The sequence below is a fragment of the Marmota marmota genome, unplaced genomic scaffold (assembly GCF_001458135.2).
Source record: "Marmota marmota marmota unplaced genomic scaffold, marMar, whole genome shotgun sequence".
NCBI lineage: Eukaryota > Metazoa > Chordata > Mammalia > Rodentia > Sciuridae > Marmota > Marmota marmota.
In genome coordinates, this window is record NW_026000082.1 from 11,537,814 (window position 1) to 11,545,416 (window position 7,603).

A 7,603-nucleotide genomic window follows, 5' to 3' on the forward strand; every position below is an offset into this window, starting at 1 on the left:
CCTTCCTTTTTTTTTTTTTTTTTTTGTAGCTGTAGATGGACAGAATGTCTTTATTTGTTTATTTTTATGTGGTGCTAAGGATCAAGCCTAGGGCCTCATACATGCTAGGCAAACACTCTGCCACTGAACTACAGCCCCAGCCTCTCCAAGCTTTTTTTTTTTTTTTTTTTTTTTTAATTTAAGACAGGGCCTCACAAAGTTGCTCAGACTGTCCTCAAATTCCCAATTCTCTTACCTCAGCCTCCCCAGTCACTAGGATTACTGTCGTGCACAACCACGCCCATTGTGTGTATTTAAGTTTTAAGAACATGAAAGATTGAGTTGCTGAAGGCTTTGGGGAAGAACTCACAGGAAAAGACCCAGAGAATAGGCAGGAGTTTGTCAGAATGTGGGAAAAAAAAAAAAAACATTCCAGACAAAAGCTAGAGATGGGGGCTGGGGATATAGCTCAGTTGGTGGAGTGCTTGCCTCACATGCACAAGGCTACTACAGCCCTGGGTTCAATCTCCAGCACCACACACACACAAAAGGCAAAATGGGCAAGAAAACAGCCTCTTGGGCAAGAATGAGCAGTTCTAAGGGGCTGGCAAGTGGTGGGAAGATTCCAGAAACCTATGGAAGGAGACTAGAGATGGGGCTTAGAAGTATTGTTTTTGGAACAAAATAAAGCCACTACTCCATCATTAATTTATTAAAAATGTGTACCGGTGGGCTGGGTTGCTCAGTGGTAGAGCACTTGCCAACACATATGAGGTACTGGGTTCAATCCTCAGCACCACATAAAAAATAAATAAACAAGGCTGGGGATGTGGCTCAAGCGGTAACATGCTCGCCTGGCATGTGTGCAGCCCGGGTTCGATCCTCAGCACCACATACAAACAAAGATGTTGTGTCCGCCGATAAATATTAAAAATTCTCTCTCTCTCGTTTTAAATAAATAAATAAACAAACAAAGTTATTGTGTCCACCTACAACTAAAAAAATTTTTAAAAATGTGTACTGGTGGGGAATGTGCTGTTCCAAAATTGGTTGTTACAGTGGTTAAAAGTGCAGCATAGTCTGAACTCATGGAACTTGCAGTCTAGTCAGGGAAAGGGCAGAAGACAAATGATAAACTAGTAACATCTGGAATCAGTGCTGTGAAAGAAAAATCTGGATTTTCTCCTCTAAGCAATGAGGAGACATTGATGGACATCAGTACTTCAAATTGCTTAATTTTCATTTCTGTTTTCTGGAGGAAGTTATTTTTTTTATTTTGAGACAGGGTCTCACTAAATTGCTGAAGCTGACTTTGAACTCACAATCCTCCTTTCTTAGCCTCCCAAGTCGCTGGAATTATAGGAGTGCACCACTGCACCAACTTAATGTTCATTTTTAAAAACTGAGGTATAGCTTATAAACATTCGATTTTTTAAATCTTAAGAGTACCATTTGATGAATTAAAACCACCACGAAGAGCAAAATTCAGAACATCCCAATGCTCAGAAGATGCTCCTATGTCTTCTTCCAGCAATATCCCCTATAAACACAATTTTCTTTCTTTCTTTTCTTTTTTTTTTTTTAGGTGCTAGGGATTGAACCCAGGGTTTTGCACATGCTGGCTATATCCCCAGTCCTTAGCACTCTAAATTTTTTTTTTATTATTAAGACTTTTTTCCCTTCAGTGAATGGTCCTTTTCTCATAAATCAAATGATCACATATATATGAGCCTATTTCTAGATTCTCTGCTTGGTATCATTGATCTACTTGTCTACCCTGTGCCAATGCTATATTGTCTTATTTGACAGAAGTTTTCTATGTGGTAGTGTAAGTACTCAAGCTTTGTACTTCTCCAACATTGCATTGTTAGTTTCCTTCCATTTCTTTTTTTTTTTCTAATGTTTTTTAAAGTTATTCATAGACATTTATTTATTTATTTATTTATTTATTTATTTATTTATTTATTTATTTATATGGGGGCTGAGAACTGAACCCAGTGTCTCACACATGCCAGGCAAGTGCACTACTGCTGAGCCACAGTCCCAGCCCCATTTCTTTTTTTTTTTTCCTTCCATTTTAATATATATATTTAGCATCAGTTTGTTAACTTAAAAATACTGGAATTTTGATTAAATCCCAATGAGTCTTTACACCAATTTGAGAAGACAAGGTGTCTTAAGAATACTGAATTTTGCAATCAATGAATGTGATATATTTTTCCACTTGCAGTTGTAATTTATAAAATTTCAGTAAGTTCAGTAGAAGGGTCCTATATTTCATTACATTTAATCCTAGGCATTGGTACTTTTTGATACTATTATAAATGCTATTATTTTTTAAATCAGATCTTCTAATTGTTGCCAGTATATAGAAATATAATTATTTTTGCATAGTGTCTTCATATCTAGCAACCTTGACAATTGAACCCTAATACTTCATTTGTTATATATTTTTGGAATTCCTATGTTATGTACACAATCAAATTATTGGAAAATAATAATTGTTTTACTTTTTTAAATATTTATTCTTTTTATTACATTTTGGTTATTTTTTTTTCTCTTATCATCCTGGCTAAGACTACTCGTATAATGATTGAACAAAAATGTTTATTGAACTGGGCACAGTGGCACACACCCTGTAATCCTAGCAACTCTTGAGGCTGGGGCAAGAGGATCACAAAATTCAAGGCCAGTCTGGGAAACTTAATAAGACCCTGACTCAAAAATGAAGAAAGGGCAGGAGATGCAGCTCAATGTGCAAAACCCTGGGTTCATTTCCCAGTACTAGTGGGGAGAAAGTGTGATTGAAGATTTTTGCCCTGTTCCTGATATCAGAGGGAAAGTTGTCAGTATTTTATGTTAAATATGATTTTATCTATGGGATTTTCATGAATATTTTTTTCTATATTTTGTTCTATTCCTAATTTGCTGAGAGTTTTTATTATGAACTGGTATTCACTTTTACCAAGCACCTTTTTTCTCCATCTCACTTAACCACTGAGCCACATTCTGAGCCCCTTTTCAAAAAATGTTTTATTTTGAGACAGGTTCTTGCTAAGTTGCTGAAGCTGGGTTTTTTTCTTTTTTCTTTTTTTTTTCTTTTTTTTGTACTGGGGATTGAACTCAGGGGCACTGGGCCACTGTGTCACATCCCCACCCCTATTTTATATTTTATTTAGAGACAGGATCTCACTGAGTTGCTTAGCACCTCGCTTTTGCTGAGCCTGGCTTTGAACTCACGATCCTCCTGCCTCAGCCTCTGGAGCCACTGGGATTATGGGCATGCGCCACCATGCCCAGCTATATTGATCTATTTTGATATGAACCAAACTTGCACTTCTGGAATAAGTCCTACTTGATCATTCCCATATGCCAGTGTACAGCAGGATCTGGAGTAAGACCACAGTCAGTGAGACCAGTGTGGAGGCTGATGCAGTGTCCAAGAAGCAAGGAGGAGGACCTGGGTTACTGTGAAGACTGTGGTGGATGAGGAAGACACTCTGGGAAGGTGGAGTGGGCAGGACTCTGTGATGAATTAGATTTGAGTCTCATAGAGAATAAGAGCTTCCAATCTGGACATCTGTTATGGTTTGAATTTTAAATGTACCCTAAAGTCTTGTGTGTTAAAGACTTGGTCCTCAGCTGATGGAACTATTGGCAGCTGGTGGGACCTTAGGACTGGGGGGCCTAGTGGAAAGAAGCTGGACATAACTTTGAGGAGGATCTTGGGACTCCAGCCCCTTCTTGCCTGTCTCTTTGCTTCCCAGCTGCCACGAGTTGAGCAGCTCTGCTCCACCATAAGCCCCCTGCCATGATGCTCTGCCTTGCCACAGGTCAAAAGCAACCCAGCCAACACACCATGGACCAAAACCTCTGAAATTATGAGCCAAAATAAGTCTTTCCACCTTGTAAATTGATTATCTCAAGTATTTTGTCACAGTGACAGAAAGCTAACACAGCTTTAAGTGAAGGATCATGGTTTCAGCCTCAGGGAAGGGCTGGCAGCAATGAGGAGCTCTCTTTGGGATGTATGGTGGATATGTAAGTAGAGATAGCAGGAGGTAGATGGCCATGCAGGACCAGAATTCAGGGAAGAGGTCCAGATAGAGATGCCTCTGTGATGTCTTCTGCTTAGAAGGGGTGATCGAAGTCTGGAGAACAAAGGGTATGGCCTGGAGATAGAGGGCAGAATGAAGAGAGGAGAAGCCCAAGGTAGGCCCACATTTAAAAGGTAGATTGAAGATGAGAAGCCAAAGAAGATGGAGAAGAGCAGTAGCCAGGTGCGGTGGCACACGCCAGTAATCAGGAGGCTGAGACAGGAGAATCACGAGTTCAAAGTTAGCCTCAGTAATGGCGAGGCACTAAGCAACTCAGTGAGACCCTGTCTCTAAATAAAATACAAAATAGGGCTGGGGGTGTGGCTCAGTGGTCGAGTGCCCCTGAGTTCAATCCCCAGTACCAAAAAAAAAAAAAAAAGATGGAGAAAGAGCAGACAGAAAGGATGAAGGAAATTCAGAGCCCAGGTGTTATGGAGGCAAAGAAGATCATGTTCCAAGAAAGGAGTGGTTATCTGTTGCCAGCAAGAGGGAAAGTGATGAAAGGACCCAAGTTGGATTTAGTTCCAGGTCTCCTATAGGACAGAGGAAGCACCAAGGTCACATGTCACCTTGAACACCCATGGCAAAACAAGGAGTAGAAAACTGCACTCTGAACTTCAGGACCGAGTTTTTTCAGTGTTGCTCCCAATAATAATAGATAGCATTTACAAAGTTCTTACTAAGTGCCAGACACTGCCCTAAGCATCTTACGTATATTAACTAATTCAATCCTCAAAACATAAGGTAAGTACTACTATTTTTTCATTTTACATATGAGAAAGCAGAAGCACATACAAGAGCAAAATTCTTAACTTTTTTTTTTTTAATGGTACCCGGTATTGAACCCTGGGGCGCATAACCACTGAGCCACATCCCACATCCCCAGCCCTTTTTATTTTGAGACAGAGTCTCATTAAGTTGCTTAGAGCCTCGTTAAGTTGCTCAGGCTGGCCTTGAACTTTTGATCTTCCTGCCTCAGCCTCCTGAGCCACTGGGATTACAGGCATGCCCCATCATGCCCAGCTAAAATGATTATTTTTTAAAATATTTTTTGTTGTCAATATATCTTTATTTTTAAAAATACTTTTTAGTTGTAGATGGACACAATACCTTTATTTATTTATCTTTATGCCGTGCTAAGAGTCGAACCCAGTGCCTCACACATGTTAGGCAAGCGCTCTGCCACTGAGCCCCCAAAAATTCTTAATGATTTTTCTATTCCCTCTTTCCAACTTTAAAAGCTGTCCCTACATGAATATGAAAATAAGCATCCTATTCTCCAGCCCCATGGTTTCTGAGTCTGTAGCCATTTCTCTTGGCCTTCACACAGTGCTCTCCAGGCATTGCCACTCCTCTGCTTTCCTCCTTTTGTGGCTCCCCACTGCTGATACCCCAGCCTCTAACCGGACCCTTTGACTCTCCATGGTCTTCCCAGCCTGCTCCCTCACCCAATCACCTCTCCCTCAGTCAGGGGTTTGCTTGCCAGCAACAGAAGCCACTGAGGCATGTTCAAGTAATGAGTCTGTTTCAAAGGGGAATGAAAGGAAGGAAGGATTGATGGGAATAGGAAAGACAGTTGAGTGAATCAGACATAACTTTCCTATGTGCATATATGAATACAAGACCAATGTAACTCCATATCATGTACAACCACAAGAATGGGAAGTTATACTCCATGTATGTATAATATGTCAAAAATATACTCTACCGTTATGTATATCTAAAAAGAACAAATTTTAAAAAGATTACAAAACAAAGAGAAGTGGGTTTGTTTCAAGTTGTTAAATCATCCAGAGAATCATGATCATCAGGAGGAGAGTCACAGAGTCAATAATGAACATCACTTCTAGCTAGGTGAGCACCTGAAACCCCAGCAACTCAGAAGATTGAGGCAGGAGGATCACAAGTTCAAGTCCAGCCTGGGCAATTTAGGGAAACCCCATTTCAATATTTAAAAAAAAAAAAAAAAAGACCGGGGATGTAGCTCAATAGCAGAGCACCCTTGGGTTCAATCCCCAATACTACAAAATATAAAAATAAAAAGTAATAAAATAAATTTTAAATAAACATCCCTTCTAGGAACAAGGTCCCACTCCAACTGCAGAACTGGCCTCTGGGGGACCTACTATCTTTGCCACTATCATAACCGAAACCAAAGGCTAAGATGAAGCATTGAAGGAAGACCTCAACTTCAGTGACCACTGCCACTGCCCACATGCCAATGCTCCATCGTGTCCAGGGAATCAACCTTGCAACCTGCGCCGCCCTCTGAGCCAGATAAGGGTGTAATACCCACACCAGGGGAGCAAATCTCTTCCAGGGCCAGTGTCTTCCTGTGGTTCCTTTGGGTTGGGAATGCAGCTCAGTGGTGGAGCACCTGCCTGGCTTGTATGAGGCCCTGGGTTTCTTCCCACACTGCAAAAAAGAAAAACAGGGAAACTCATTTTGCTCCCTCTGGAGTTAAAGCTCAAGCTTGGTGAGACAGGAGAATTGAAATTCAAACCAGCCTCAGCAACTTAGCGAGGCCCTAAGCATTAGTGAGAACCTGCTTAAAATAAAAGATAAAAAGGGCTGGGGATGTGGCTCAGTGGTTAAGTGCCCCTGGGCTCAATTTCTGGTACAAAAAAAAAATTCCCCCAAAACTCAAGCTTTGGGTGTGCACATCTGATTGGCAGAGCCTTGGACACAATTCTGCTTCCTAGATGTAGAGGAGGCCAGAAGAGGAGTTCTGTCTTCTACTTTGAGAAAATGGGACTCATTAGAGAGCGTCACCTCAAATTCAGATAGACTATTCCAAAGATGGAAAGCTAGGAATATGACACATGTCCTCCACACACATTGTCCCTTCAGCCTGATATGTCCTTTGCAGTATCTAGTAAACTATAAGTCATTTTCTAAAGCATCCTCAAGTGTCATCTCTTCCAGGAGGCCTTCCAGCCACCCTGTCCCCACTCTGCCGAGATGCCACCCTAGTGCCCCATAGATTTCATGGTGTTGACTACAACTTGCAAATCTGCTGTGGTTGGCTCCCCCTCCCCCACTGGATTATGAGCTTCCTGTACACAGGACTTGTTTCACTAAGTTCCTGTCATAGGCCTGACATCACCAGATGTTTAGTGAGTGTTGCCTGAATAAACCCATGAATGAATGAACAGATGGATGAAAGTCACTTCTCCTCTACCTGGACTTTGGCAAACACCAGAGTTCTTCCCCAGAAAACTGAGGCACAGAAGAAGGGATATAGTTGCAGGAGTGGTAGCTGGCAAACCAAAGAGAGCAAGGGAGAGAAGAAACTAGTTACCAGACTGGATATAACAAACAGGGCTGTTGACATTACTTCAACTGTACTGCCTACTGATTGGTTGTCTCTGTTGTAGAAAGATATTTGGAGAGGTCCTAGACTAAAAGTAGTAACTTGGGGTCCATTGGAGCATAATAGGATCATCTGTGAGTTTCTTTTCTTTCTTTCTGTCTTTCTTGGTACCGCGATTGAACTCAGGGGCATACCATCACTGAGTCACATTCCC